At 39.3% G+C, this 12,986-nt stretch overlaps 1 long non-coding RNA gene across 1 annotated transcript; it reads left to right on the forward strand.

Annotated features, from left to right (window-relative positions):
- Positions 1-2,189: 2,189 nt before the first annotated feature.
- Positions 2,190-11,118, forward strand: LOC122687950. Its single transcript, XR_006339278.1, has 5 exons — positions 2,190-2,539; positions 3,349-3,414; positions 3,572-3,923; positions 4,282-4,414; positions 10,092-11,118. It is a non-coding gene; the product is annotated as an uncharacterized LOC122687950 (long non-coding RNA).
- The last annotated feature ends 1,868 nt before the right edge of the window (positions 11,119-12,986 follow it).

Consider the following 12,986-nt stretch of genomic DNA (forward strand, 5'->3'; position numbering starts at 1 on the left):
GCTGACCCTTAGCTCTTTTTTCAAAACCACAGTAAACTGCCTGCAAGTATGTGATCAATAGCTACCCCAGTGAGGTGGTCACTTGAGTAATTAAAAATTCCTCAGAGTTGCAATGGTAGTGATTATATACTCACTGTTGACTATTTCAGTCCCATTTAAGTAAACTGTGCAAATCAAATTGACCATGTAAGAGGGACTTCCCTGTGGTCCAGTGGATAAGACTCTTTGCTCCCAATGCAAGTGGCTTGGGTTCGCTCCCTGGTCAGGGAAGTAAGATCTCATCTACTGCAACTGAGCCTGCAAGCCACAACCAAAGCAGCCCTCACATTGCAAGAAGGCCCAGTGCAGCCACCAAAAAAAAAAAAAACTTGTTCATGTACGACTGTGTGTCTGTGTGTATTAACATAGTTAAGGAACTCAGTCATTAATATAATGATGGCAAGGCTACAGTGACTATGATGATAAAATCTAGATGCTAGTTTGTATCCTCTGTGTCCCACTGACTTTCACATTGTTTTATCGTAAAGGAAAGACCATGTTTTGTAAATGGAATCCACATCTACCTTAGGAAGCTTGGGAAGTTGGTATGCACCGGAGTATCCTGAATCAATCAGCCACACGATTAACATGATGATTATGCAAAAGAGAACTGTGAAAACTGAATGAAAAAAAGACTTGATGACTGAGGCTGAGACAGTAGGATTACAAAGTCAATGTTAAAGAGAGTACACATGGTATTTTTTACTAGAGATCTTTGAGATACTTAACTAGTGGAGGTCAACTGAAAGGTGAGTTTTGGCAGTTTGTCATTTGAGAGTAGTGTTGATCCTCAAATTCCAAGTATAATTGGCTTTTGTGTGTTTCAGCACAGGTGTGGCTTTGTTCACTTAAGCCACTTGAGATAATAGCTCTTTTAATTCTGTGGTATTTCTAACATTTCATTATTATATAAAGGGCATTTTTGGACACCAGTATGTGAACCTCTTGATATAATGTTTACTAAGGTCTGATGAGGCTCTAATGTAATGTGCAGACAGGAGTCTTTTGACTTTTTCTAGAACAATTTGCTTAACTTTTATTTAAAAAGTTTAAGTTTTTCTGCATGACAAGACTCTTAAGTGTTTAGGTTTTTGCAAAGTGACATAAATCAAAAACTTAAATTGAAAAAGGCTCAACCTATCTATTTTAAATGAAAGAACTGACAGTTTTGTGATTTATAAGTATTTAAGCTGTCACTAGCCACCCAGTGTCTTGCTAATGATTTTTCCCCTTTAGATGACAAATTCAACTGATTAACTGTCCTAATTGCTACTGTGCATATCCCCTCCTTAGCAGGAGTCTTGGTAATTTGGAAGATATTTTTTTCAATGGAAATTTGCTTGAAGCCTTAAAATGCAGACAAAAAATTTCTTTATAAATAATACACTATGTACCTGAGTTAAAAGCACAAGTAAGTGTAGATGTGTTCACTGATTTATGTGACCCATAAAGGTGTGTTACACTTCAGGGAAAATGTCTATAATATGGTATATTATTAAAAGCATTTTTAAAATTTATTTTTAACTGGAAGATGAATGCTTTACAATGTTGTGTTGGTTTCTGCCAAACATCAACATGAATCGACCATAGGTAGACATATGTCCCCTCCCTCCCACCCCATCGCACCCCATCCCACCCCTACAGGTTGAGACAGAGCACCTGGGTGAGCTCCCTGCATCACACAGCAAATTCCCCCTGGCTGTCTTTTTACACAGGGTAATGTACGTGTTTCAATACTCCCCTTCCAATCCGTCCCACCCTCTGCTTCCCTCACTGTGCCCACAAGTCTGTTCAATGTCTGTGTCTCTATTACTGCCCTGAAAATAGGTTCATCAGTAGCCTCTTTCTAGATTCCATATGCTTGTTAATATATGATATTTTTCTGTTTCTGACTTACTTCATTCTGTATAAGAGGCTCTAGGCTCATCTACCTCACAACAACTTATTCAGATTTCTTCAAAAATTAGTCTTACAGGATTTAATTCAATGTGCTATACTCCTAACATGCCAATTTATACAACACACTGTAAAAATCACATTGATTACTTAAAGGGGGTATACATAACAAAACAATAAAACTGTTGAAATTTTAATGATTTATCTTTTAATTTTTATTGAAGTATAGTGGCTTTACAGTGTTGCTAGGTTCTTCTGTACAGCAAAGGGTTAGTTTATAAATAGAAGATTATTCTACATCACTATCATTTCTTGCAAATGAAGATTCAAGTAAGTAATTGATTAACTGTAACTAGCAAATATAGCAAACTACATTAATTCATTTTAAAATGTCTATTATTCTACAGATATTATAATAAACTTTGGTTCTAGTCAACAGTTTTCTAATCATAAATATATCTCTCCAATTGCTTGATTCTAATGCAATTCTTAAGAACTCTGCTGTTTGGAAACAGAGGGGCTAAAAGAGGTGAAGAACAAGAGCAGAAAACCCAATTCAGTAATTACTAGAAGTCACAAGCACCCAGGTACAACAGTGGATGAGGTAAGAGAATATGCTGAATTTCACCCAGTTACTTTAATAATTCCTTGGATGCATTAGTAGTAAAACAGCTACAATTACATTTACTAATAAAAATTGCACAGTTCTTGAGTTAGGGTGACTACTATTCCTGTTTGTCCAGAACTAAGAGACGTTCAGTGTTGAAACCAGGCGAGGTCCAGATAAACTGCCGTAGTCACCCTAAAGCACCTATTCACTTCTCCATTTGTACCCCATCATCCTCCAATATTTTAATGGGAGTTTTAAAAGAATATCCCATCACAATTATTTTAATTCTTGATTTTCCTTTCCATTTAAAGTGTCTTATCCACATTATCCAACCTCATGGTTTGTATCATTGCATTTCAGCAAAGGGATGTGAATTTTTTTTGCTGGCAGTAATAATGGATCTGTGTTTGTATCATTTTCTTTAGTATTTGGCATTAAAGCAGGGTAAACTATCAGAGACATAAATCACATTAAATATTATCTGCTGTGAGGCATATTACAATAAACATTTTGTTTAGTTTCTAAAAAGATTAAGATAATTTACTGTGATCATTTCAATATATATACAAACATTCAACCATTTTATCATACATCTGAAATGTTACATATCACTTATACCTCAATTTACAAAACAAGAATCATATGAATTTTATCAAACTTTCAAAGAGGATAGAGAAGAATAGATGTACTTTACCTATTTCAACCACCAAGTACAAGTTCAAAACTGGGAGATATTTATACCTATGTTTATGTGGAACCACTTGGTGAATCCTGAAGTTTTCTTTTTGTCTCATGTATCTCAGAATGAATACTGGAGAAGCTGCTAAAAGAGCCCTAGTACAGCCTCCTCTCTGTAGCCAAAGAACCAGGTAACAAGAGAAAAACCTTCACCCAATAACCGGAGTAGTCTAGCCTAACCTGTAGAGCTAAGCCCCAGCCTCATCCTTTCTAACAAAGTTTGAATGGAAAAGCAAGACTTCCACCCTTGGCGGGCAACAGTGAGACACTCTGCCCTTCCTTCCACAGCTCAGTAGCAGAAGAGGCTGACTGGAGAAGTGAGCCTGCCCCCCTGACGGAGGTAACCACCCCGCTCATGCCATGCTGCCCTGGAGACCGGGACAGAGTCTGGATCGCCACGCCTCTGCAGCAGTAACAAGGCATCTCCACTTCCTCCCCGCGGGTGTGTGAGGACAGGAATAATGCAGTCAAGGCTCTCAGCACTACTCAGTGATGACGAGTCCACTTCCTCCAAGGAACTGGTGGTGGGGGCCCGGATGGAGCCCGGGCATGAGATCTTCTCCTGCTCCCATCGGGGGCCCACGTTCATCCCATGAGAAACCAAGCCACGTGAAGACCTGCACTTACAGCTTGTCTGAAGGTAACAAGACGACACCCCCACACTCTTCCTCCACTGAAGTGGCCATCGCAGGAAGCTTGATAAACACAAAATTTAAATAATCATATTTTAGCTTGAATGTCCAGGTTTAGGGGGGAAAAAAAATCAATCACTTGTCACACACACAGTCAGAATAAGCAAACAATTTGACTCCAACACCAGGATTGTATGAATGTTCTTTTCTACCAGGAGCCATAAAGATGCTTCAGTGAGTGAGTACACAATGCTTACATTTGGTTTCCTAAGGAAATAAAAGAAACAAGAATTAATGGAAATTTTAGCACACAAAAAATATCCATTCATCTCTAGATGATAAAGTGTGATTATCTGCATTAATCAGGATATTGTTCAGTCTTTAAGAAGAAGGATGTCCGTGACAATGTGGATGAGCCTGGAGGGTACTATGCTAAATGAAGTGAGACACACAAATGAGAACTGCCTCCCTCCCTCAGCTGAACTCGGACAGACAAACGGTAAGAAGGGGGAAAGAAGGGCTGCAGAGCTACCATACAGCACGGTGCCTAGAGCTATATACCATGTCAGACACCGAAAGTTTCCTAAAAGAACAGATTTTAAGTACTCTTACCATACACACAGAAAATGTTAACTATGTGAGGCGATGTATGTTAGTTTGCCTGACTGGTAATTATTCCACAAGGTATATACATAAATCAAAATGTGACACTGGTATACCTTAAATATATACATTTTTGTCAGTTATACCTCAAGAAAGGAAGGGGAGGGAGAGGTAGGTTTCCTCCATGTTGTAAATGGCATGGCTCATTAGTACCATTCAACTTTTGGGCAGTTATCCATACATTTATGTCCTTGAAGCTTTCTCCTGCCCCAATTAATGGTTAAGGCAAGCAAATTAAGCACTTACAGAGAACAACAGTTTATATGTTTTGTAGGCTAAGATTCATGAGTTTTAAAAATGTTGTCTAAATTACTCTAATTTATTATATTTATTCTAGTAAATGTTGTCTCTACAGACATCCTCCTACCTCACCCAAACTCTGACATGCACATTGAAAAGCTCAGTTTATGGATTTGTCAGCACTCCCAATTTAACTGAGTGTTGTTTTCACTTAAACATCTGAGGGTTCAAACTGACTCATGCTATATAAATTCTCTTGTATAAAGATCTTCTCCATCCTTGGACACAAGTCTAGAAGTTTTACACGTGTCCCAAGGAACTGTTAAATGACTGTGTATTTTGGGATAGAGAACAGTTTGTTAAACTGGGACTATAACACAGAGATGATTACAGATCAAATTACCTTCAGCTCAAAGGAAAATGTATGGACTCCATTTTCTCAGATCAGGATTCGCTTGTGTTTGTTTTCTCTGAAGTCCTTCAAATTTTCTTCTGAAAAGAACCAAGAACTTCTCTGATCCTGATGTCATAAGATTTTCATACTGGCAGTAATATGTCCTTAATAAGTCTGAATTATCATTAGATGAAATCCTCCCCTTTGAAGGGTCAATTTGGGGGACCCCTAAAAATTACAACATGTATACTCACAAACCAGTTTCTTAACTGCAGTCATCCGACCGCATCAACCCGATTTCCTATTCTGGCTCCCACACACACAGCCCAGAGAGTCACTTGTAGCATCTACAGCACTGCTACTGCCCGGGGTGAGAATGCTGATGTTTATGTGGATGTCAGAGCTTAGCCGTAAAGCTGAAGAACATTCTTTGTCTACGAGGGGATACTTGTCAAGCATTCTGTCATCTTACACTTACCACATCAGTCTCAAACTCTTCAGTCCAAACAGTGATTTTAAAAAGTGTCTCATATTTCACTTGGTTGACTGTATCTAAATTAGCTTTTAAATCTGTCTATATACAAAAAAGAAAAAAATATTTGTGAGCTGTAAGTTCTAGAACAGGTCACTACATAGACCACGTGTAGATTGACTGTTTCTTCCTAAAGGAGTAGAGGCATTTATAATATGTATCAAAGGTGGTGGAAACGTCATTAATCTAACCGTATCATACACATTTGACAATTACGCTAATAATCGAAGTTTCAAGTTGTGTTCTAGCAGTGTGTACAGCCAATCCCTAGGTATCCAAGGACCAAAATCCTAGGCTGTTCAAGAACCTTGTATAAAATGGCATTTTTGTTGTTTTGTCTCTAAGTCATGTCTCTTGTGACCCCATGAACTGTAGCCTGCCAGGCTTCTCTATCCATGGGATTGGATTGCCATTCCTTTCTCCAAGGGATTTTCCCAACCCATGGATCAAACTCGAATCTCCTGTATTCCAGGTGAGTTCTTTACCACTGAGTCACAAGGGAAGTCCTAAAATGGCACAGAATTTACATATAATCTACACCCATCCTTCAGGGTACTTTTTAAATCATTTCTAAATTTCTAAATTACCAATAATACCTAATAAAATGTAAATGCTACACAAGTCATGGTAAAAAAGCTGTTACAATGCAAATTCAAGTTTGCCTTTTTGAAATTCTGGAATATTTTTCTGAGCATTTTTGATCCACGGTTGGCTGAAGTTACAGAAGCAGAACCTGTGGATACAGAAAGCCTGTATATCTATCCACTAAGAAAATAGTAGAGGGAAGGAGACAATGGCAGCTCTGTCCTGTCTAATTAAAGAAACTTTCATACCAAACTCTGTGTATCCTCATCTTAATGTTAACAATCTGCTCATTAGTGGCTTTGGAAACACTTGTGGTTGGAAACTATTTAAAAGGTAATGAGATTTAAAAGGTAATGAGCCAGGATTTGAAAGAAGGGAGGGTGGAAATGGGATGCAGAGAAGGAAACTGAAGGAAGAGGGTGGGGAGATTCATGGAAGGGAGAGATGCTGGGGGTGGGGGTGGGGGTGGGGTGGGGGGAGCCTGTGAAGATGTGGAGTCAGAGGGAAACAGTTGGAGAAAGAAAGGCTGTGAAAAAGGGTCAGATCCCGCTGCACTCACCCTCCTCACTGCAGGCAGAGCAATCTTTTTAAACCAAGGCTCTGAGGATGTTCCTTCTCAACTCAAAACCCTGCCTGGCTTCAACCTTTTAATCAATAAAGTTCTATCTTTAAAAAAAAGAAGGTAATGAGAAAAACATATTCAATACTCTGACAGGCTGTTTTTAAAGATATTTTAAATGAAGGTAACAGGAAAACAGTTACTTGCAATGAGGAAAAAACATTCTGTAGTCTGATTTGCATGTTAACTCCTTTAAAGTACCATTATCTCAAATATCAGCAACTGCTGTATTTCAAGGGTTACGGGCAGGTTTTTGAGTTTCATTTTATTTTTGTGTTTGTACTCCAAAAACTTTCAACTGGGAATTTAACAGTGCTTTTTAATAAATATTTCAGGATGCACTCACTTTTCAAAGATTCTTAGCTCTTAGCTGTGAGAAGAAACATACCTTGGAGGCATACCTTGGAAATATTGTGGGTTCTGGTTCCAGACTACCACAATAAAGCAAGAATATCACAATATAAAATTAAGTATACATTTTTCCTTGGTTTCCCAGTATATATAAAAATTATGCTTACACTATACTGTGCACTATTCTGAAGTCTATATTAAGTGTGCAATAACACTATGCCTAAAAGAACAATGTACATACTTTCACTTAAAATGCATTACTGCTAAAACTGAGTCTTCAGCAAGTCATCGTCTTGCTAACAGAGGGTCTGGCTTCAGTTGTTGATGGCTGCAGAGTGAGTGAGCTGGTGGTTGCTGAAAGCAGGGATGAAGTGAAGTGAAGTCACTCAGTCGTGTCCGACTCTTTGTGACCCCATGGACTGTAGCCTACCAGGCTCCTCTCTCCATGAGATTTTTCAGGCAAGGGTACTGGAGTGGGTTGCCATTTCCTTCTGCAGGGGATCTTTCGAACCCGGGTGCCCCGCATTGTAGGCAGACTACCGTCTGAGCCACCAGGGAAGTCTTGCTAAAGCAGCGATGGCTATGGGAATTTCTTAAAATAAGACCATGAAGTTTGTCACATTGATTGACACTTTCTCTCAAGAACAATGGAAATATAGTTTCCCAAGTGTGTATACATTATTCTCTTTTACATAATATTACTATTTATGTGTTATATGTATATACAGTATATATAAAATTATATATCTATGAATCAAATATTTGCATTTTTGCTTAAGGAGTTGCCAATTCTGAGTAAAAAGGGTAGCAAAAACATTAAAGCGTTTTGGAACTAAAAATGGACTCATATCTAAATCAAGTCAAAATTTTCTATGAAAACTTTGAAAGTGGAAAAAAATTGCTTTGAATTACATGTACACATAGAAGAAATGCAGTATGCTTGGAGCCTTTAATAATGACACATTGTGGCTGCGTGAAAATGTTGGTTGATTAGGTAGAGTAAAAATGTATTAAAATGGTAAATATTTATGTTAGACATTTCTCCATTGCAGACAACAGACCTAAGTAATAAAACTGTATACTTACAAGAGCTACAAAATGGAGGCAATCTGTGGTACATACACCTGAAACTGGAATATGTCCACAGGCTGGGAAGGCTTCAGTCAAGTCTGAATATCTTCAGGACTGCAATGTGTTTAACTTCTCTCTCTCCTCTATCTGCTTCATGCTAAGACCAAAAATCCTCATGTCACAGAATGGCTGCCCGAGGCTTCCAAAGAAACACACATCCTCATTTAATTCCCACTAATGAAATGATTCTCTCCAAACAACACCTGCTAAAAAATGAAAAATGCTTGTTCCCAAGAAGCCTGTCATGAGAATATATACTTGTATCTCATTGACTTTAATGGAACCATGAATCCATCTCCAAACAAAAAACCATAAACAGCTTGAAGGGATGTGCTGACTATGTTGGAAGAAAGATCTGAGGACAAGTTCAGCTTCCACAGAGTTACCCAGACTGCATGGGGAGGGGATGAATGCCTGAAAAGTGTTACCAAAAATAAAGGAGAATGAATAATGGAAAACCCAAACTAATAAGTGACTTTTCCTATATATTTTTAGAAATATTAGTATATCCTATTAATTCTTGAAGGAGGTGTTCTGCATTGTATTATGAGTCTAAATAAAAGTAATAGAGAAATACTGTAAATGCATTCATTTCAAATAGTGAAAATATATACCAGAGCAGAAGGAATGTGTGTTGCCCATTAAATAACTAGTCCCTTACATTAACATTCTAGAATGCTGGTGGAAAAATCATACCAATAGGAAAAAATGCACTAGAAAATTGTTGGTATATGTTTGAAGGAATAAATTCATCATATAAGGTTTTAATGTAACTAAAGATTTTCCTAAGCTAATCTGAATTTAACAAGGGATCCACACGAAGCCTGAAATTTTATGTTCAGCAGAACTGTTTACAACCAAAAATTAAGCTCATTTTAGTATAAGGAGCTTTGCATATAAGCTGATTTTAGGGACTGCTGAAATTCAAAATGTAAATGGCTTTAATCTAACGGTGTCCCTGCTTTGTAACAAATGCAGTCCAGCCTGTATCTTCCTTTCCATTATTGGTTTGTTTGTTTTTTTTTTCAATTCACTTTGTTAAGACCCAAAGTAGCCAGAATGTTGGACCACACACATTTCTCAACTGTTTGGCTCACAGAGGTAATTTTAATTCCTTTATAGCTGGAAAATCTGTCTGGATGGGGAGATGCTTATAATTAAAGAAAAGAGCTGTCTCTCAGTACACACACATGGCTGGTGGCTACACATTTCCAATCAGAATGCAGGTATACAAATCAGTCTGTTTTGTTAGGATTCTAAGAGTTACCGAAGATATTTTGAGAATTTCTAAATTTCTTCAAGGATTTTCATTCATCTTTTAGACACCCAAATCAATATTTTCTCTTCTTTTATTTCTGTCTGATGCTGTCAATAATACTCTCCAATTATTCAGTGCCTTATGTGTACCAGAAACTGTGCCAGGAACATTATCTATTTTACCTCTAATAACAGTTTTTGTTCATGTTAGATATTATGGCCCCTAATTTCCTTATGGAGAAACTGACTCAGGGCATGTTTTTTAAATTACCTAGTCAATAAAGTTAAGAAGACATAAACCCTGCATTTGATCTCAGTATATGAATTTACTTTCTGGGCATAAAAATGCCACTTTAACCTTTCAACCTGATTACATTTTTCCTTTTTCATCTTCATATTCTTAGGTCAAAATGAAGCATTTGTGTTGGGCTTCTCTGGTGGCTCAGAAGGTAAAGAATCCACCTGCAATGCAGAAGACCTCTGTTCCATTTCTTTGTGGAGAAGATCCCCTGGAGAAGGAAATGGCAACCCACTTCAGTATTCTTGCTGGAGAATTTCATGGACAGAGGAGCCTGAAGGACTACAGTTCATGGGGTCACGAAGAGTCAGACACGACTGAGCGACTAACAACACTTCAATATTCTAAAGTATCTGCACTGGCTACATAATCCTGAGAAAGTGAAGATTACAAGGAACCAACACTTTCACTTTTGAAGGATTCATGTTAAGTGAGGAATGCCTCTTGCATGTTAGTACTGTTTTAGACCATTAAGTATCTCATACAGAAAAATAAGAAAGAGGAAAATGTTCATTTGCTGTCTGACTTGGAAGATGCTTAGAGATTAGTGAAGACTCACTTTCTTAGCTTGACAAGAACTGAGTCAACAACTAACGTTTAACATGACTGCAGCTATAGAAAGAGGAAGGAACCCATTAGGGGCTTAGAAGAAAGATTAAGATGTCAGGACAAGCTCTAACTTTTCTCCTTTGGGCTGGCTATTTTGTGCTTGTCCCACCAAATCCACCCTCTAGACTTTTTCCTCCTGGATCACTGGAAGCTAGCCTATGTGAATTGTATCTTGCTACTGTTACCTTTGGCGCTTCTGTAAAGCTGATGGGAAGTTCTGGCAGAAAATGAAAGGAGAGAAGGAAATTGAGGTCGTTTTAATTTGACAGACACCCTTGCTTCAGGGTCACTGTCAGACAGCTGTATTACTCGGATGGAGAGACCAGTTTGTGTGAGAAGATCCTCACGATGCAAGTACCCACCCTGGGTCTAGAACACTGCTTTCCTGCTTGCCATTTTAATTAGAGATTTTAGGAGGCTACCCACTTTTGCTGGTTTCAGGGTTCTGCAGTATCCTTTGATGGTTTCTTTATAGTCTACCCACACTTTAGTACAACATTCATTTATTAAACTTCCTTAGTTACTCACTGTGAATGTTCCATCTTTTTCCAGCTGGGACACTGACTAGAAACAGTGATAGGTTTTTGGAGTAGCTTTAGGAAACGGGGTTTTCCACTGTTCAGGGCTGTAGAATCATACCAAAATAAGATTCTAAGATTGAGTTTATATGAGATATCTGAGAAATAAACTCTTTGCTGGGGGTAATGGACCAATGGTAACTCTGCAGCATGTGGTGGCCTCATGATAACTCAAATTATTCCCACTGGTAGCGTGGGATGAGGGATGTGCAGATGGAAGTCAAGTGGCTAACGTACTTGGTGACTATGGTAACAATCATCATTATAAAGATGCTGGAGTCAGCTGGATTTCTCTCACTAGCCTAGAAACCATAAATAGTGCAAAGGGCAAACTGACAGTCTTTGGATGCCCAATTAAGAACAGAGAAAACAAATCAGAAAATATTGAGGGCCATTTTGAAGCTGCTCTCATCTCCTATAGCTGCAGCAAATACACACTAAAAGCTCCTCATTTACAACACCATTTAAATAGCAAATGTTAGAAAAATATATGATATTTTAAGGTCACTACTGAGAAAGAAGGTAAATCCTGAGACATGAGGTGGGGCATTTGAGCAGAAACAATCAATGCTAAAATCTTTGAACGGCTAAACAGCCCTGAATCCACCTTGTCAGCAGAGATAACCCCCTGCCATTCTGCAACCACACAACACACACACACACATACAGAAGGAACCAGCCTCCCTCTGCAGACAGAAAATTTTGATGGTCATCCTTTCCTGTTACTTTGATTTCTGGGGTCTTGCAGAACCTGGAGGGACTGCCCTCGTAGGACTAGCCAGTTCTTAGAAACAGTAACATCTCAAATAGGAATGTGTTTTCAAATACAAACCAACTACTCTGAAGCCCACACCACTACCCATCTCCTTTACGGAGCTCTCACACTCTGCGCCTCTACCCCTGCCCTAACTGAGGTCTGGGACCCGGGACCCTCAGCTACAGTGCTGCGGTGCCTGCATCCGGACAAACCTCTCCTCAAACTAAAAAACAGGGAGAAACAGTAAGAGAGAAAGAGTAAGTGTGTGCATGTGCAGTTCAGGCAAATTCTAGACAACAGATGCAAAAAGACCAAATAAGCCCAACTGTCACTTCTGAAGAGCTGAGAGCAAAAGCCTGGTACTGCACGTGCCCCCTGCACACACCACCATCAGGGAGTGGGCAAACCACCTAAGCCACCCCTCCTGCCTGACCCCTGGACACACCCCTAGCCTCACCCCATAAAAGGAACCAGCTCACCCCGCCTCAGGGAGCCAGTGAGCAAGGGAACCTTGTTTGTTACTGCCCCTGCTGCTGCAGCAAGGGCTCCAGTGAAGCCTTGCCCCAATTTCTTGTCTGGCCTCAGATTGATTTCTGGTGATCAAGGAGGCCCAGAACCCTGGGGGCAACACTCTCCACGTCCAGGTATCAGACAACTAAAAACAGTTCCTGTGCCCCAGAGCCCGATGAAATTACTCAAACCAGCCAATCCTAAACCTGTTCATCCTTCTTTACCCGCTTCCTCCACCCCCAGAAACCACCGTGACGGCTCTGGCCCACATTCTTTCCCCCTCTGCCTCCCAACCGAGCCCGCTGCTGCCCCATATGGTCCCCAGGGTACGGCAGGCCCCTCCTCTTGGAACTATGAGTAATAAACTATCTTTTCAATGCAATCATTTCTGATCTCTTGGACATACCACGCCTCAAATTTTCTATTAATACACTATATGCTAAAATGGTTATCATGCTGGTTCCTCTTAAGAGGCTTCTGAGTCATCTCGGGCAGTATCCCCACCTCACCTTTTTAGGTCCGTGAAAGGTAGGGACTCTCAGACTAG

The sequence above is a fragment of the Cervus elaphus genome, chromosome 32 (assembly GCF_910594005.1).
Source record: "Cervus elaphus chromosome 32, mCerEla1.1, whole genome shotgun sequence".
NCBI lineage: Eukaryota > Metazoa > Chordata > Mammalia > Artiodactyla > Cervidae > Cervus > Cervus elaphus.